Source organism: Phyllostomus hastatus, unplaced genomic scaffold, assembly GCF_019186645.2.
Source record: "Phyllostomus hastatus isolate PE091 unplaced genomic scaffold, TTU_PhHast_1.1 phas_scaffold_93, whole genome shotgun sequence".
NCBI classification, from domain to species: domain Eukaryota; kingdom Metazoa; phylum Chordata; class Mammalia; order Chiroptera; family Phyllostomidae; genus Phyllostomus; species Phyllostomus hastatus.
In genome coordinates this window covers 14,895,658-14,916,332 of record NW_025334042.1, presented here as the reverse complement: position 1 = coordinate 14,916,332, position 20,675 = coordinate 14,895,658, and the positions used below count along the sequence as shown (strand labels likewise).

The 20,675-nt window shown below is 38.6% G+C and overlaps 1 pseudogene; it reads left to right on the top strand.

Annotated features, from left to right (window-relative positions):
• Window positions 1-3,110: 3,110 nt before the first annotated feature.
• On the top strand, window positions 3,111-3,537 carry LOC123812975 (annotated as a pseudogene).
• Window positions 3,538-20,675: the final 17,138 nt, after the last annotated feature.

The following is a 20,675-nucleotide window of genomic DNA, read 5'->3' as shown; positions in this document are numbered from 1 at the left end:
TGTGCCCTGGATCAGGAGAGTGACTGCATTGGTGAGAAAGGAGAAAGGGAACAACTCATGGTCCTTCCTGTCCTGGCCTTTTCAGCCTTGGGAGAAAACTGCCAAAGTAGATCTTCTGAAATTAGTTACAAACTTCACAGAAACTTAGTAGTTTTCAGCATATCTCTGCTCCTGATTTCTGCCAAGGCAAATACCTAAGACATATTTGACACTGCATATTTGACAATTTGCTTTTAAATAATCACATTTTGCTTTTGTAATATCTTTCCTGTGAATATCTTCCAAAATTTTTAGAAATTGGAGCACAATCTCCTAGATGACCCAGCTCTGCCATAGGCCTCAGTTGGGCAACGTAGAAGGCCCTAAAGTGTTTGCTAGGAGGTCTTGTAACCGGGCAGCGGTGCACAAGATGGCTGGGTGTGCACTCCTCCCCCTTGCCTGAGCACATTATTTGCACGAGACAAAAAGAGCCCATGATAAGAAACACTTAAAACAATACAAAAGCTTTATGCTGTAAGGGAAAAAATCAGTGAAAATATTCTGAAAGTGCTAATGTTTCATCTTTCTCTCCCAGTGGGGATTTGTTGTTGGGGCCATTGTATCCATTGATTGTTAAAGAAAAGTGCTCAATGGTCTACAAGTTTTCAAGGGCCTATGAAATGTTTGAAATTTAAAATGTTTTTGTTAGCTCCCAAATTACAAACAAAACATATCTTGCAAAATTGAAGTGCATTAATATTTAATTTAAATACCTCTAGAATATAACATTATATCAACTAGTCTACTGCAACTCAACCCATAAAGTTGTAAGTTATTTGCATGGCTTATTCTAATATGTTTGCCATATTACATAGTGGTCTTAAAATTCTCTCTGTGTGTGGAGGAGTGGTGATGGCGGGAAGTTTGGGGGTGGGTGGGCATGAAGATGGCATTAGGTGTACAGAGGAGATGAAGTTTTGGGTGCAAGGAAAAATTCTTGAAAACTAAGACCAAGGTCTTAAACTCCATGGTCTTAAATATGATAATTTCTGAGAAACTTGTACACTATTTCCAAAAGTGCTTCTAAAGACAAAATTGTTTTTTTTTAACAGACATGAAAACTTAATTTTGAAGTGATAAATTGGATTAAAGAGAAGTTGTGACATACATTTCAAATTTGAGAATTGGCAGTCAGCATTCCCAGAGCAATGAATTAAAAAATCTACGATCAGCATATGCACAGATGTGCTTTTCTTGGAGGAAAGTCTGATATACTAAAATTGGAATTTACCAAACAGATATGTTAAGGAGTTGTTTTAACAAATGATTCTTTGTTTTATAAAGGAAATTTCTTGCAAATAAGAGCATTTTAGAGGCATGTACATACTTGAAGCATTTGTTTACACTGTCTTTTTGGGGGTGAGGATGATTATGGAATCATGAAGCCCAAATTCAACATGTCTGTCTTAGTCTGTCTGGGCTACTATAACAAAATACCATGAACTGGTGTTTTATAAACCACAGCAATTTATTTTTCATAGCCCAAAGGCTGGAAGTCCAAGATTAGTGTGTTATCATGGTCAGGTTCTGGTGAGAGCCCTCTTCCTGGTTCCTAGCTGGTGCTTTTTGCTGTGTCCACACAAGGAAGACAGGCCGGGGAGCTCTGTGAGGGCCCTTTTAGAAGGCACCAATCCCTCATGACCTAAGCATTTCCCCAAAACAGTTCCTCATACTATCACCTTGGGGATCAGGATTTCAACAAATGAATCTTGGTAGGACACTGTCAGATCATAGCAATGTCTGAAACTGAAACTGAACCCATTGCCATTCTAACTCATAGACCCTTATCCTCCTATCCTCCATCTTGCCTACCTCAGTTCCAGGTACCTTTGTTCACTCAGTTGCTGAGCCAGAAGACTCGCTGTCCCATCTCCCAGTTCTTCCTCTAGCACCTTGCACATTTACCAGTTAATTCTATCATGTATTGCCTCTTCCATGTGTCTTTGCTCTTAGCAGGATATCTTTTTGTTATGTATTTTTATTTTAGTAATCTTTTTTTCCTATGGAAGAATTTTTGCAATGCATCAGTGCTCCAAATATTTATTGTGCATCATCCTGTAATAATCATTACTGTCTTCTTGTAATACAGTTTTCCAGATTAGGGACCAAGGCAGAGAGATCAGAAAAAACGAAGGTAGGTGAAGAGAAAATAAACTAGGTGGTTCAACTATGGTATCTTGCTTAATTATTACATCTCCTCTTGAGGTAAGAATTATACTCATTTTCACTATGGAGGTTAAAGCATGTGCTGATGATCACACGAGCAGGAAGTAGGTGGTGAAGTCAGACTTGGGGGAGAGGCTGGGCTCTCATTACACCATTCTTCCTTCACTGTATTCCCTGATGGGGAAACAAAAGCTTACACTGAAGTCTTTTTATTCCTATTCTAATTTTCAGATGCATTTCTGCTAGTAAATGAGTTAAATATTTTTTATGAGTTTTATAATAAAAAATAAACATTTTTGATGAGTTAAGTACTCATCTTTAAATGAGTTAATATATTTGATAGAAATTAAAAGAATACATGTTTATAATTAGCAATGGTTCCAATGTAGAGGACTCTAAAGCACTTTGAAGTGACTTTTACTTCTTAAAAGTATTTTTCCTTTGTTGCTAGGAAATCTTGCTTCTTCAAAAGGTCTGTAACAACAACCCTAGAAGTTGCAATTCCTTACACATAATAAAATGTAAATGGATTTTCAGTGAAAATTTAAAACACAGGTGTTAAATATGTGAAGGCACAGTCATAGCTGCATAGCCTGGGAAATTTCCTTATAAGGTCATTGTGCTAAACACTGCTATGAAAATGCCCAGATTCCTAACTTTAGGCAACATTAACAAAGCAGAGAACTTTACTGACAGTGGAATTGGAATGGCATAAATATAGATGAAAACAAAATACCAAGAAGTGGTTTAGCTCACAGTAAGTGGTCAAAATCGATCGTTCATATTTAGTTTAGGGTCCTTGGTAGTGTGTTAAAGAGGACACGCACATAGAAGACTCGGTTGTTTAGAAAAACTGGAATTACCTCTTCCATAGGAGGCTACACGGCACTACTGGGGCTGCTGCCATGTCACTAGTGATCCCTGAGAGGTTCCAGCATATTTTGCAAGTACTCAACACCAACATCAGTCGGGTGGAAAATAGTCTTTGCCATCGCTGCAGTTAAGGGTGCGGGGCAAAGAAGATATGCTCAGTGGTGTTGAGGAAAGCAGACAGTAGCCTCGCCAAGAGAGCAGGAGGGCTCACAGAGGATGCACTGGAATGTGTGATCACCATGATGCAGAGCCCATGCCAGGATGAGATCCCAGACTGGTTCTTGAAGAGACAGAAGGATGTGAAGGATGGAAAATACAGCCAGGTTCTTCTGGCCAATGGTCTGGCCAACAAGCTTCGTGAGGACCTGGAGTGGCTGAAGAAAATTCAGGCCCACAGAGCACTGCACCACTTCTGGGGTCTTCGTGTGAAGCCAGCACTCCAAGACTATGGGCTACTAGTGTCTTACTATTTGTGTGTCTGAGAAGAAAGAAATCTGTAGGCCTCATCTGTTAATAGTTTATATACACCTCAACCCCCTTAAAAAAAGAAAAAAAGGAAAGAAAAGGAAAGACAAGAAAAGAAAAGAAAAACTGGAATTAGGAAAAATTTGCCCCTCTTGCAGGTTGAAAGGATCCTGATTTTGGGAGTGCAAAGATCTGGACCGCCTTTGCTATGAACTCACCACATAAAGATGGATAAGTCTCTTAAAAACATCCTCAGTTTCCTTTGGGTAAACAGAAGGGTGAGACTAACTCTGGGGCCCCTCCAGCTTTCACATTCTAATATACTGTACACCAAGATTCAAATTTGTTGCGACAGTTCTCTTCACCTCATAAAGAAAAAGATAATAATTCACTTCTTTCCATATTCATGAAGATTAATGTCATAACAGCGTTCAGTCTTCACATTCGTTCTCTTTATGAATTGCAACCCCAGAACGTGTGCTGTGCTAGATTCATGGAAAAACAAATGACTTTCATGCATAATGAGGCTCATATCTTGCTAATCTGTCTTGTATAAACTAAGTCCCTAAGGTATAACAATCATTCTTAACTACACATTTGTTTAGATTTTCTGACATGCAACTGTAGTTATTTAAAAAGAGGCTTATGCTTTTATAAGTCTAGAATAAGACATTGATTTGTTATTATGACTTCTCTGGAAATGATTCCATCTATTTGCAAAACCACAGTTGAACTGAATCACTTTAAATAATATAAATAGGTATCATGAATAAGGTAAAAATTCAACTGCCCCTTAGAACTCGCTTTATTTTCTAGTAAATTTATGTTTATATGTCAATTAAGATGTGAAGTCAAAATTTATTTTATAACTTCAGAAAAGAGCTGAGGAATTTAGTTGCCATACCTAAGAGGGCAAACTGTAAAACATGAGCTCTGACAACGAAATGCAACTTCCTCCCCCTGTCCGCTCACTCCTTCTGGTCTCCACGCTGGATCATTGCAGCTCTCCACAGGGGAGGAAATGGAAGCTCTTGAGTCCCAGGAAGCCCTGTGGAGGCTGCTTCACAGGACATTTCTGAGGAGATTTTGTTTGTGAGCTACAAAATTGGATCCATAACAGAGCAAGTCACTGAGGGGGAAAGGAAAGCCAGAGATTTACAGGGCAAACCAAAGTGCCTGCAAATTCTTCATGGGGAGGGATAGCACTTTATGGAGCTGAATAAAGCAAGAGGTAGAAGATTGGAAAGCAAAACCTTTGAAGTACAACCTGGCCTTATTCAATTTTTAAAATAGATCGATCCCTTTAAATGTTGGGCAACGAAAAATAGAAAGTTCACATTAGGGAGATGAGCCATTAGCAATTGCATTCCAGGAGGGCCAAAGCCAAGTCCCTCAGGTGAGATGCTGGTTGGATTTCCCAGCCCCAGCCCTGCTTGCCTTGCTCCATCAGGGTCTTCCTTCTTATCTCAGACTCGTTCACATTCTCCCTACTTCCCTATTTTCTTTCTTTCTTTCTTTTTTAAAGAAAAGGTTTTATTTATTTGTTTTTAGAGAAGGAGGGAGGGATAAAGAAAGAGACAGAGAGAAACACTGATGTGCGAGAGGACCCCAACTGGGGACATGGCCTGCATGTGTCCTGACTGAGAATTGAACCAGCAATCTTTCAGTTTGTTGGATGACACTCAACCCTCTGAGCCACACCACCCAGGGCTCCCTATTTTTCAATGTTGCTTCCGTGAACATTAGTAATAGTTTATAGTTTATTAAAGAACTCTTGGTGTCATTTTGCCTTAAGATTCTGACTGCACGTCAGCCATGTTACCACCAAGAGAATCTATTATACCCGATTGTTTTCTTATGAAACTGGCCTTCTTTGTTGGTTTCTTTGACCTCCCCAGAGAGAGGAATAGTGAGAGTTAACATTTATTAAGGGGATTATGACATGCCAGGTACCGTAATTTAAAGGCATTGCCATTGAATCTTTATAATGTTCTCATGATACTATTATTGTTTCCTTTCTACAGATGGGGAAGCTGAGGTATGAAGCTGGTGAGGAATAGGGCCTGGCTATTCAACTATGCTGCTTTAGACTCTCTCTCTTTCCTCTGACCCCATCTGCTAGACTTGACTCTTAGCTGTGGCCCCATATCAGCCTGACTTGCTATTGGACACTCTTCTCAGTTTTGGTGACTTAGATGTTGACCAACCTACTTGGCTCATGGATCTCATGTAAGTTTGGATTTGTTTTTGGATTATTCTCTTGGTTTAGGGATACAGACTTCTCCATAGCTATAAGTAAAAATGATACCATTCTAAGAAATAATGTTTATTCAACTACATATTTTTGCCTGGCCTCAGCTATATATATGAGGGAGCAAATTTGGATAGGATCCAATGATCCTACTCCTAGGGCAGGGTACTGGCAAGAGCATGGTGTCAGAGTTGAGCCAAAAGACTTAGAGCTGAGAATGGGAATTCTGGTTCTAGACACTCTGCCTGACTGAACGCTCTGTGAGGACAGGGAGCACTACAGTTGTGTTTGTCTCTCGTTCCCCGGCACCAGCGTGGTACTTGCCACATCCTAGGTGCTGAATAAATATTTATTGAATGAAGACATGAATTAATGACAAAATAGGAGAAAGTAGTGTTACTGGGCAGACTGTGGAGTAGGGTGTGAAAACAGGGTCACTCAGATGTTTAGGCTCTGTTCCTAGCAGCAGATTCTGGGGCTGCTCGATGAGATCCACAAGAAACATAAAAGTCCCCACTTGATGGTGGGGCTGAGGCCCCAGATAGATGACTTCCTGCTTCTTGCCATCTGGTTCAGCAACTGAAAGCAAACTGGTTTGTGGGCAGATTCAACAGTGAGCTGGAAAAGACTAAACAGAGGATTGGTTCAAATTTCCTTCTGCCTTTCCTAGAAGCAGAAGATTGAGGCAGGTCTCCTGTAGCTGTTTCTCTGTCTTCCCTTTAGCTCGTTTCTGGACAAGGCTCCCCATTCGCTTCATGTTTCACGCAAGCTGGAGCCTGTCCACACACACACAGGGTGCAGCTGTAGGCACACTAGTCCCCTTTCTTCCACAAGTAACTCAATGAGTCCCTTTTACTGAGGTATTTGGGCATTTTCTTTACCCAGCCTCTATAAACATAGAGGCTGTTTAGCACCCCCACTGCTACTCATTCCTGCAGTTTGTGGGCTCTCACACTCCTGCTCAGGGATTACAGTTTATTTCATATTTGTATCCTCCATATTGAGCACAGTGCCCAGCAAAGGGCTGATACTCAAGAAATGCTTATTGAATGAATAAATAAATTCCCGAGTGACACATGACTTGAACACATATTGACAAGTTCTATAAGGAAAGTGCTTGGCACTATGTGGCTCTGACATACAATGTTTTGCATGTAAATATCTATCAAAGTCTTTATTTTTTCTGACTTTTATTAAGAAATAGTTGACCTCCATTACTGTTTAAGTTTAAGGCATACAGCATAATGGTTTGATTTACATGTATTGTAAGTATATTGAAATAATTACCAGAGATTTAGCTAACGCCTATCTTTTAGATACAACAGTGTATCTAACGCCTATCATTAGCTACAATAAAAAGAAAAAAATTCTTCTTGTGGCAAGAATTCTTATTGACGACTTTCCTATACAGAATACAGCAGTGTTAGTTTTAGTCATCATGTTGTACTTTATATTCCTCAGTACTTAGAACTAAAAGTTTGAAATTTTTGACCTCCTCCCACCCTTTGTTTCTGTTAGTAACCACAAGTCTGATCCCTTTTTTTCTGAGTTTTTTTTTTGTGTGTGTTTGTTTTTAGATTCCACATACATGTAGGATAATGCAGTATTTATCTTTCTCTGACTTACTTCACTAGCATAATTCCTTCAAGTCCCTACATGTTGTTGCAAATGGTAAGATTTCCTCATTTTTAAAGGTCGGTTTCACACGTTTTTATTCACTCATGCACTGGTGGACGATGAGGCTGCGTCCATGTCTGAGTTATAGTAAACAGTGTTGAATGCAGGAGCACAGAAGTCTTTTCCAGTTAGTGTTTCCATTTCCTTTGGCTATATTGCCCAAAATGGAATTGCTGGGTCATATGACAGTTCTATTTTGAACTTTTTGAGGATTCTCCATATTACTTTCACAGTGGCTGTTCCAATTTACAACCCCACCACAGTGTACCAGGCTTCCCCTTTCTCCACATCCATGCCAGTGTTCGTTATGCCTTGTCTTTTTGATGATGGCCATTCTAACGGGTATGAGGTGATATCTCATTGTAGTTTTACTTTGCAATTCTCTAATGAATAGTGATGTTGAACACCTTTTCATGTACTTACTGGCTTTTTGTAAATCTTTGGAGAAATGTCTGTTCAGGACCTTTGCCAATTTTCTTTTCTTTTCTTTTCTTCTTTTTTTTTTTCTTTTACTACTGAGGTGTATGAGTTCTTTATATATTTTGAATATTAACCCCTTATTAGATATATGGTTTGCAAGTATATACTTTCCATTTTGTAGGTTTTATTTTCACTTTGGTGATGGTTTCTTCTGATGTGCAAAAGCTTTTTAGTTTGCTGTAGTCCTACTTGTTTATTTGTTATTTTGTTGCTTGTGCTTTAGGTGTAATATCCAAAAAAATTATTACCGAGACCCATGTCAAGGAGCTTTATTTCTGTTTTCATATGGGAGTTTAATAGTTTTAGGCCTTATATTTAAGCCTTTAATCCATTTTGTGTTACTTTTGGTGAGTGGTGTAAGTTAGGAGTCATTCTTTTCATGTCTGTTTTTATGCCAATATTATACTGTTTTGATGACTATAGTTTTATATATAGCTTGAAATCAGCAAGTATAATGTTTCCTGCTTTGTTCTTCTTTTTCATGATTTCTCTGGCTAGTCATTTCATTGTTCCATATAAATTTTAGGAGTATTTTTTCTACTTCTTGTAAAAAAATGCCATTGGAATCTTGATAAGGATTGGATTGAATCTACAGATGGATTTTTTAAAAAATATTTTATTTATTTATTTTTAGAGAGAGGAGAAGGGAAAGAGAAAGAGAGGGAGAGAAACATCGATGTGTGGTTGCCTTTCATGTGTCCCCTAATGGGTACCTGGCCTGCAACCCAGGCATGTGCCCTGACTGGGAATCGAACCAGCAACCCTTTGGTTTGGAGGCCGGTGCTCAGTCCACTGAGCCACATCAGCCATGGCTACAGATGGCTTTTGATAATATTGATGTGTTAACAATATTAATTCTTCCAATCCATGGAAGGTATCCAGAGGATACCTTTGTATTTCTTTTTGTGTTTGATTTGCTTTACCAGTGTCTTATACATTTCAGAGTAGAGCTCTTTTACCTCCTTAGTTAAATTTATTCCTTGGTATTTTGTTGTTTTGATGCAATTGTAAATGGGATTGCTTTCTTTTTCAGTGATTTTGTTGTTAGTGTATAGGAACACTACTGATTTTTGTATGTTAATTTTGTATACTGCAACTTTACTGAATTCATTGATTAGACATAACAGTTTTTCAGTTGAGTCTTTAGAATTTTGTGCATATAAAATATGTCATCTGTGAATAGAGATAATTTTTCTTCTTCCTTTCCAATTCTGATATATTTTTATTTCTTTCTTATATGATTGCTCTAACTAGGACTTATGGTACTATGTTGAATTAGAGTAGTGAGAGTGGGCACCTTTGTCAAAGTCTTTATTTTTAATCTATTCTTCATTTTATATTTCCTAAATAGAGTTATCAGGACTTTTCATTTCTGGTATTTCATGTTTATGGACATATCATTTTGTGTTTGAATAAAGCAAGCACTTAAGTTTTTGATAACCATTTAAATTTTTGAACTACAAATTTAAAAATAAATAGTGAAGATTTTGTATCTTATCTCAAGAAATAAAAATAAGGATCTTGAGGGAAAATCTTGAGTGAATAAGTAGAATGGGCCACTGTGATTTTTTCAAAAATAAAAATATTGAAAAATTTTATCAAAATGTGTTCCCTTGACTTATAATGTTGAAATTATTATACTAAATGTTATTTGTATTATTATTGAAAAAAGTTATATTTTTCAGTTAATTCAGCCAGGATAGTGAATATGGATGGTTAAATTGCATGCTTGAAGAACTACTATAAAGGACACATGGACAAAACCAAAGGGGAGGGTGGAAGCAAGGGAGGGAGGTGGGCTTGGAGGGAGTGGTGGGGAGAAAATACAGACAACTGTAATTGAACAACAATAAAATAATTTTAAAAATTGCATGCTTGAATATGAAGCGTACTCTTGAGTATGAAATATAATGGTGAACAGGAATAGTTGAGGTAATTGAAATGCCTCCAAATCTACACATCTAATTTTAATAATTTTTTCAGCATCTCACAGTAAGCTTTTTAGCAAGCAGCAGGTAAGCAGAATGGATGGATTGGATTGACAACTTCTCTAGTCCCTGTTCACCTTCCCACAGAAATCCCAATCTACAGTACCAAGAGGCCTACAGTAGGAGGTATAAAGAGAATCAGAGATTCTGGTTAATTCACACATTGCCCCATCAGCTCCTGGAATAATTGAGAGTCAGCTATAACAAATTCAGTTTCCTTCTCAGGCACAAAAAATTATGGGTATCAACTCTGTATTTTTTTGTGTGTGTCTCAAAATCATCCTTAATCATAAAGATTTCTTTTCTATTACTTAAAAAATAATCACATAAAGAATAAATCTTTATCTTTTTTTGGTCCCATATACCTTGTATTTTATCTAGAGAAATAAAAATCTTAAAAGCAGTTCAGCAAATGCACAAATAGAACATTTTTTCCCCTTCATTTCAGTGTGACACTTGGGATGAGTATATTTATCTTTTTATCTGACTTTTTTTTTCACATCTGAGAAATGAAAGAATGAGTTCTGATTCATTACTTCAAATGCATTGGAGATTTACAGCTCTGTCAGGAAAAAAATATATAAAGTAATGAGTATTGGCAATTGTATGCTCCCCTTGCCTTCCATGGAGGAAAAATCCTTCGTTCTCTATTGGCCTGAGACAGGGGCTCAGTTGTGCTAAATGAAGTGTGTGTGGTGGGCAGTGGGGAGGAGAATGGCAGAGACCAAAAATAGGCCAGATCACTCTGTACTAGAAAGGAGAGGAGAGGGGAAGACAAAGAGATTCAAGGGCAGAGGCAGGGAGAGAGGGAGAGATGGAGAGAGGAGTGAATAAACATGGGGAGGGGTGAGTACGATGAACAGTTGCCAAGAGGTGAGAACAGACTTTGGAGGCTCCACGGTGCTCAGGCTGGGCCCCAGGAAGCCCAGGTTTATGCAGGTTACACTACTGAACACAGGGTTCAGCATTCATAAGAGTGTGACAGTTTTCACAACTAAATATATACAAAATCATAATGACTTTGTTTTTTTTTCCTCAGGTCTTTTCTGTAATGTATTTTGTATTATCTTTTGTTCTCTTGAGCATAACCGAAACAACAATGACAGACACATTGTTTTTATAACATACAGTTCTACTGGGGATGAAATTTAATTTTTATAGTCTGGAATTGGAGTGGTTTCTCTCAGGAACCCATAAGTATAATTTTCCCTTTAACATATTTTATGTATTTATAAATTTTCATTAGTTGAGGAAACTTCACTGGGAAAATGAACTAAGTCATGGTCTGCACTCTGAGAATATTATTATGCATCAGTATTAATATGACTTTGATACTTTACCAATGTGAATATCTTTTCCATTTTTTTCTTACAGAGACCAGTTTTTTTCAGCTGTTCTTTTTTAAAATTTATAATTATTTTATTGTTGTTCAAGTACAGTTGTCTGCATTTACCCCCCATGACTCCCCCAGGCCATCCCCGCCTACCTCCCCTGATTGTACCCTCCCTGGGTTTTGTCCATGTGTTCTTTATAGTTGTTCTCGAAAATCCTTCCCCTGTTCCCCCCCATTATCCCTTCCCGCCTCCCCTCTGGTTATTGTCAGATTGTTCTTAATTTCAATGTCTCTGGTTATATTTTGCTTGCTTGTTTGTTTTGTTGATTAGTTTTCACTTAAAGGTGAGATCATATGGTATTTGTCTTTCACCACCTGGCTTATTTCACTTAGAACAATGTTCTCCAGTTCCATCCATGCTGTCGCAAAGGGTGGGAGCTTCTTCTTTCTTTCTGCTGCATAGTATTCCATCGTGTAAATGTACCATAGTTTTTTTGATCCATTCATTTACCAATGGGCACTTAGGTTGCTTCTAGCACTTGGCTATTGTAAATTGTGCTGCTATGAACATTGAGGTGCATAGATTCTTATTGATTGGTGTTTCAGGGTTCTTAGGATATAGAACCCTCAGCAGTGGGTAGTGTACATAGAAAATCCTATAGACTCCACCAAAAACTACTCAACCTAATAAATGAATTTGGCAAAACAGCGGGATACAAAGCCAGTATTCAGAAATCAAAGGCATTTTTGTACACCAACAATGAAATATCAGAAACAGAAATCAGGAAAAAAAATCCCATTTGCTATAGCAACAAGAAAAATAAAGTACCTAGGAATAAACCTAACCAAGGAGGTAAAAGACCTGTACTCAGAAAACTGTATAACCCTGAAGAAAGAAATCAAGGAAGACACAAACAAATGGAAGCGTGTACCATGTTCATAGATTGAAAGAATTAACACCATCAAAATGTCCATATTACCCAAAGCAATTTATAGATTCAATGCAATCCCTATTAAAGTACCAATGACATATTTCACAGATATAGAACAAACACTTCAAAAATTTATATGGAACCATAAATGACCCCAAATAGCTATAGCAATTTTAAGAAAGAAGAGCAAAGTAAGAGGGATCACAATACCTGATATCAAACTGTAATCAAAACAGCCTGGTACTGGCATAAGAACAGACACATAGACCAATGGAACAGTAGAGAGCCCAGAAAGAAACCCAAGTCTCTATGGTCAATTAATATTTGAGAAAGGGGACAGAAGCATAAAATGGAGTAAAAATAGCTTCTTCAACAAATGGTGTTGGGAGACCTGGACAGCTACATGTAAAAAGAAACTCGACCACTAGCTTACACCATACACAAAAGTAAATTCAAGGTGGATAAAAAACTTAAATATAAGCCATGACACCATAAAAGTCCTAGAGGAGAGCATAGGCAGGAAAATCTCGGATATTCCACACAGCAATATTTTCAATTGATCTTAATATAATTTAAAAAATATGTATCTTATTTTTAAATCCTTTTCTCCTTGTTATTAATTCTGTTTTATTCATTAGATATTTTTGCTCCTGTTGGTACCTCACTTTTCATTCCTTTTTGTAGGTTTCTGTGCAACCTAGTACCTTTCCTCCAGCGCACAGCATGGGCTTTGCATATGGCAGGTGTTCCTGTAGTACCAGCCTGTGGGCTAGTAGAGTTCCCTGCCTGGTTTTAGGGGACAGTGGGTATGATGGCTTCTTTATGTGTCAGCTTGGCTGGGCTAACCTATAGTCCTTAGTTACTCAATCAAACTCTAGTTTAGGTGCTATCATGAAGAGATCTTGCAGTTTACAGTCCCTAATAGGTTAACTTTAAGTTAATCAAAAGGAAAATTATCCTGGATGGGTCTAACCTAATCAGGTGAGCCTTTCCAAAGAGACTTTCTCTGGGCTTAGATTCCAACAGTGGCTGCATCTACATTTGCGCTCTCTCTGTCTCTCTCCTGGATCTCAGGGTTGCAGCCTACTTACATGTTCCCCTTTATGATGTGGACAGTAAGCTTCAGCCCGTGCCTGCTGGGCTCTAGCCTGCTCATGGTCTTTCTTCCTGGCTGCTCATGGACAGGAGCTTCAGTTCCTGTCATGAGTAACAGCTTGCTCATGTTTTCCCATTTTGAAGTTAGCCCTATGGACTTTAAACTTCTCTAACCATCCCTCACAATTGCATAAACCAATTCCTTGTAACACACCCACCCACCTACACCACACACACCATTACTGGTTCCTGGGTTAAACTCTGACTGATAGAATAGGTATCTGATTCCTCCTCCTCTATCCTCAATGACTCTCATCGAGTTTAGTTCTCATAAATCTTGGCCAGTTTGTTCCTGGAATTCTCAAAGTTTAAAATGCACCCACTTGAAGTATAATTTTAATAAACATGTAGGATTTGGACAAACCAGTGTATTTTGAAAGTTCAATGTTGCCCATTTTACTTCAAGTGTTTTCCCTTTTATTATTCAAAAATTGTCCTCTTTATTTTGATGAAAATAAAATAACTGAAAAGTTTTGAACATATTTGTCCTAGTTTCCCTCTCATATGTGAGAATTCAGTGATCCAAGAAACTAACCATGGACCCAGGGCAGAAAAGACTGCATTGTTGGAGCTACAGACAGCTCGTGAGAGCAGCTTGGCATTGAAGGCTGGTCTTGTGTGAGGGTGCTGAGCCAGGAGGGTGGTCATCGCATGCTTTTGTGGTCGGGGTGGGGGGGTCAATGTCCTCTCCAGCCCCCTCATCTGACCTGTGAAGAATCAGGAATAAAGTGAAATGCACAAGGGCACATAATAAGGTCACTAACCTAGGATGAGGTGCAAAGTAAGAAATGTAGATATTGGAGAAAAAAAGGAGTTATAGATAGAACTGATAAGGAACAGTGTCTTTCTGCCTCTTTTGCTTTTTTCCTTTCTTTCCCTCCCTCCCTTCTTTTTCTTTTTCCTTCCTCTCTTGGTTTCTTCTTTCCTTTCTTTTTTCTTCTTTTTCCTTTCATAAAGCAGTTATGGTGAAATAAAATAGTGATAAGAGGCATCAGGAAACACTTCTCATTGGCAGGTTATTAGAGAGTTGGAAGCTCAAGCCAGGCCTGAGTAGGGTGGGGCTGGGGATCAACATTGGAGGAAAGGAAGCAATAAGTAGACGGTTTGATCCTGCTCTGATTAGGGGCTGGGTGAAAGGAATGTGCTTATCTGTACTTCTGCTTGTTTTAGTCTTGGGAAGCTGGTACCAGGAATCACTCTAACCTGGAAGCACCCTGCTGCAAGGAGCAGAACCACAGTGGGGCCCAGATGGAGGTGGGGGAAAGCTGGCTGTTATCCAGAACTGTGTCAAAAGCTAGAGAGAATTGAGGCCCACGGGAAGCCTGGCCCAGTTCACCAGGGCTGGAGGGAGGCGAGTTCAGGGGCTAGGCCATGATGTACATTTTCCTGGAGTGTCTTCTTGGATGTGTGGCTGGGAAAATGTGGAGGTTAGAGGTGAACTGGCCATGGTACTGGAGGAATTGGCTGCCATGGGGCTGTCATGACAAAAAGATGGCCTTGCATTCAGGGACTCAGAATCCTGCTCATCTTTTAGACACAGAAAGATGTCCTAATTCTGCAGCATAAGCTGGGACCAAAGGAAAGCCTTTTCAATGACATCCTGTTTTACTTAGCCCTAATCCTCTGGCCTTGGCTTTATGGGAGCAAAGTCAATAGAGGACTAGAGATAACAGAGGATCTAAACTTCTTTGGAGGGCCTGTTTAATTTAGCTTGTGGTGAAGAATAATTCTGAGGACCATTACGCTAGAGCAGCAATTTTCAACCTTTTTCATCTCATGGCACACAGAAACTAATTACTAAAATTCTGAGACACACCAAAAAATATATTTTCTGCCCATCTGACAAAAAATAGGTATGATTTTGATTCATTGACACCAGATGGCTATTGTTGTGCTGTCTTTTTTTTTCTTTTCATTTGACAATCTCAAAAAAAAGAGGTCAGTGCCCCTGACTAAATATTCAAGTATTACATGTTTTAAAAATTCTTGTGGCACACTGGCTGAAAGTCGCTGTGCCAGAGACATTTAAGGAAGATTAAAGTGATTATCAAAATGTCCTATCTTAGATATGGCACAGGTTTGTAACCCTTTTAAATCACTGTCAAGAAAACAAAAGGATGTGTTACTAGGTAGCGTTAAATGAAATACATAGAGCAAGATGTTTTAATATTAATCTATGTTTTACTTCCAGGAATGGCAAATGACAGAACAATTGTATTATGTACCCCCAAATTATAGCTTATTATAAAATGGTCTTATGCTCCATTGCCTTATGAGAGAAATTTTATTTGAATTACTATGCATTTTTAAATCTCATGAATGATTGGTAGGAGGTGTAGTCCTTTGTAACACAAAGAGCTGCTGACTAGAATTACAGTTCCCATTCAAAGCATGTAAGTGAAATAATTTTGTTTCAATAGTCATAACCTAAGGGCAAATGGGTCATAGGAAGTGAATGAATTGAAAACATGAACCCGGTAATAATCATGACATATCTGTCCCCTGTGGATGACCTCACTTCTTTTTCCTCAGGACTTGAACTTTCTCAGACATTTACTGTTATATCAAAGTATGCTGATAATAATAATAAGGTGGTTAAATATGCCATTAGTTTTTTCACCATAAAAGTATTCTCGGCATGAGAAACATGTTGGTATTCTTTTCTAAATTAAAATATACAGAGGGCAAAAGGATTAGATGGATGTAGCAAATACTTCGATGGTAAGAAAAATACCATAGATCAGCAACAATGAGCTTTTGGAGTAAAAACACAATTGCAGCAATAATAAAAACAATGATTTGCAAAGTTACAGGGCATATGTATGAATCAGAAGAGCTCTTCACAGAAAATAATGGAAACACTATGAATGTTTACTTAAAGCAGTTATTCTGACCCGATACTACTGAACAATTGTCAAAAATGAAAATGTATGTTTGAGCTCATAAAATGAAGATTCTTTTTCAGGGAATTATGTGCCTTCAGAGCAATAGGACTCTTCGAAGGTTGCTTATTTCTAATGTCTTTTTGGAGCTCCGTTGGCTTGAGCCACAATGGCACTCTGAATTCTTAATGTGAGGATTTATATCAACATTAACTACTCTCCTTGCAGCTGGTAGAAGAGGAACACCTCTCCTGACAGACTTGGCTGGCTGATTTGCATAGGTGTCCTGTGTGTTAATGGTGTACTATGACCTTGTGTGCTTTTGAGGGTGAACACAGGTGTGGAAAGAAGAGCAAGAGCAGGAGCAAGACATGAATGGAGAGGCAAGCACAGGGCCTCCTATCTGGAGATGGCCATTCAGATAAATGGGGAAACAGGCATGAGATGTGTCAGGATTAAGTCACAGTGATGGAAGAGAAAGACAAGGGAGCTATATTGGGAAGAGATAGTGGTATAATGAAAGTCTGGAAACATCCATTAGGCCAAGAAGAAAGCCATGAACACATTTGTAAAAGTGTGTGCTTATGTGTTTTACATGTACGTTTATTGCATGAAGATTTTGTCCTGTATTTTGAATGATTTTACTATCTCAAAAGGTAAATCTCCCCTTTTCCTGCAAGACTCCTGGTATTTTGATTTTAGCTTTATTGGCCTTTGGAAGAAGAACCTGGAGTGAGGGAAGAGGGTGAGGTGTGGTGGCAGAGTGCTGATGGCGAGGCAGTGTGGGGCAGGGTGCCAACCACACCCCCTTCTTCACCCTTGTGCTTGGAGTTGTTTCTAGTCAACCCCGTCCAGAGACTTCTGATGTAGCTTCCGCAAGACTTGCTGCACCCACTTGGGCCACTCACAATGAGCTGTTTTGGAAAACAACCCCTCTTTTTCATTCTATTCCATTCTTGCAGCAGGACAAATAATTCTGTAGCATCCACTCCTTACTCACCCATTCGGTCACCAAATTCTTCCCACAGAGTGAAGGGAGGGTTGCTTAATTCAAACTATTTATTGAGTGAATGAATGAATGAATGAATGGCTTATCTTCTGCCTGCTCATTGCATTTAGCCATTTCCAAACTTTTGTTCTAAGATTTCTTCCCCACACTTTTCCTCAGAGGATCTCTTCTTCTTCCCTGTGTTGAACTTTACAATATTGTATGTATGACTCCCAGTTATATTCTTCAGAATTGTTCTCTCAGACTTCAGATCTGAATTTCTAATTGTTTGTTGTATGGCCTAAAAGGTTTTTTTTTTTTTTAAAGAATTGTGATTTGTTACCTTTTTCTTTTTGTTTTCATTTTTTAAAAGGTTTTATGTGTTTATAGCCCTGGCTGGTGTAGCTCAGTGGATTGAGTGTGGGCTGAGAACCAGTGTTGCAGGTTCGATTCCCAGTCAGGGTATATGCCTGGGTTGCAGGCCATGACCCCCAGCAACTGCACGTTGATGTTTCTCTCTCTCTCTCTCTTTCTCTCTCCCTTCCCTCTCTGAAAATAAATAAATAAAATCTTTTTAAAAAAAGGTTTTATGTGTTTATTTAAAGAGAGAGAAGGAAGCAAGAAAGAGAGGGAGAGACATCAAATGTGAGAGATACATTGATTGGTTGCCTCTTGCATGCCCCCTACTGGAGACCTAGCCTGTAACCCAGGCATGTGCCCTGATTGGGAATCAAACTGGTGACCTTTTAGTTCACAGGCTGGCCTCAATCCACTGAGTCACACTCGCCATGGTTCACCTAAAAGTTTTAAAACTCAACATGTCCACATGGAGTTAATTTCCTTCCTTAAGTCTGAGCTTTCTTCTTTTTTTGTACTGTATCTTAAACTTCATGATCTTACACTTCCCCTTTATTCACCTAATATAGAACTTATGTTGTTGTCTCCTTTCTTCCTGCATCCAGTTAGTCTAGAAACCACATTCATTTAACCTCTTCAGGATTTCTTGACTCATTCCCTCTTTGCCATTCCTGTGGATACCACCCTAGTTCAGAACCTCATTATATCTACCTAGTCATTTGAATTGCTTTCTAAAACATCCATGGTCATGTTATCTTCCACCTGAAGTGCTTAGTAGAGAAGCATTAAGATAGAACTGGTCTCTGGCCCTCTGACTCTCTGAAAGTTCCAAAAGAATCCACTCTCTAAGGGTGTCTCAGGCTTTTCATTTGAGGATGTTCTGTAAAATGTACAACTGAAAAATCCTTTAAAAATTCAGTGTATTCTAGACATGGAAATGCTACTGACTTGATTCAGCAATGACCTAATTGTCTTGGTGGGAGCTATTTATATGTTGAAAAGAATTCCTTCAGGTCTTCTCCTTCCCATAATGAAATTTTTAAGAGCAAGATTCAAAAATCGAGGTCAGCCCACAAAGGCATCATTTGCTATGGTAGCAGATAGAGGTTTTAGCCAGGTTGATTGTGAAGTTTAAATATCTTTTTCATGTAAAAACTAGTTAAAGTTAATTTCATTAAAGATTACAATACATATAATACAGAAAGGCCTAGTGACATTTATTTTTCCTGTAGCAATACCCACAGATGTCTGAAATGGTGGTACCTAGGGCATTGGGTTCCAGACCATCGGGCTATCTCCTTCTGCTTTTATAATATGTGATGCTTTTTGTCTATTCTTCTCTGTCATAACCTTGGTACCCTTTGCTTCACTGACATTTTCTCCTGTATAGGGTTTCCTGGAAAATATTAGCTTTCAAACATTTTGTTTCAATAAATTAAAATATTGAATTGAATTGTCTAGTTATGGGAATGTGTCTGTGTTTTAATCTTAAGGATATGATACACATATGCACAACTTATTTCAGCAAGTCAGCCAGGCACCTCACCCCTAAACTGACAGTCAAGAAAAAAATATTTGCTTTGTGCCAAGTAGAGAATAGACTTTTTTTTTTAATGAGGGGAATTTTGGTTTTGATAAAGGACTTACTTTTCTTTGATAATTGGAAACAGGAACTTAAAAATAGTAAGGGAATTGATTTTTAAAAGGAAGAAGTTGTAGGATTCCAAGCAGAGAAAGTTAATTCCTGCTATAAAATTTGGTTTCAAGTGTGTGAGGCACAGAAACAGGAATGTTTGTAAAGTTTCCTCAAGTGCTTGAGGGCCCTAAGTGGAGTGTGATTGAGGAAGCAAACCACCAGGCCACCACCCGTGTCCTTCATTAAGTGTGTAAAACTGCCTTCACTTAGTCCAAGGCATGCGGTGCATGTCTCACAGAATTACGACTGTTGATGCTTGCAGACTCAGAAGATTACACACCTTATCAAGCTGAATTATAGACTTATGCCATTTTAAATGTATCAGATAGCAAAACCTGATTTTACAAAACAAGAAAATTAAGTTAATAGTTTGTTTTAAAAATGATTTACCATAACAGTATTTAAAATTTAAACTCCTGACCATATTGCAAATGTGCTAGATTTACATAATTGCAACTACCCAGAACTCTCAGAATTTAGCATAGATCGAGGAGAATCTCTGGAAGTGCGTGTGTACTTGCATGAGCTTGGCTCTGTATAATACTGATCCTCACTTTTTGTACACATCTTGCAGCACCTTTCCACCTGACTGGGCCACATGACTTGGCTTTGGCCAGTTGCAAATATGATGCAAACAAGGGGTAAAAAAAATCTCGTGTGACTGGGTTTGTTCTCTTTTAACACCTTTGCTTTGTCATGAGAATCACAAACTAGCTGGTTGGAATGATAGAAGACACACGAGGCAGGGCCAAATAGCCCCAATTATGTAAGCAGAGGCCACCCAAGATCAGCCAGCCCCTGGCTGAACCAGCCCACAGATAGGAGCAGGACAGCCACACTGCGGGCACGGCCAAGCCTGACTGAGCTCAGCCTGAATCAGCTGAACCCTATAGACTCATGAGCTAAATAGATGTTAATTATTGTCTGCCACTGAGAATTTGTGGTTGTTGTACAGCATTATTGGGGCAGTAGATAATCAATACTGCAAAGTTTGTGTTACTAATCATGTTTTTATAGAAGCGGAAAATGAGGCTCAGAAATGTTAATTGATGTGCCTAAAGTCATATAAGTAAGTGGCCAGGCCCAGGCTTGGTCCAAACCCTCTTGCCTCCTTTTGAATTACAGTGAATGAGGAGTACAGCCAGGGAGGTGACACGATAAGTTTATAATCTTTAAAATAGGAAGCTTAGGCTCCCCTTGGCCCCAGTGCTGATCCATTAAAAACATGGTCAAATATGAAAAGAAACCTAGTAGTAGATTGGTTTTGAGGAAAGTAAAGCCATTAAAAATGTATTTCCTGCATTTACTAAATTTGTTTTTCTTTTTATGTATTTTAAGCTGAAATTGCTCCTCACTCAAGTACTCATCCCTTTCTATTTATATGATATATGCC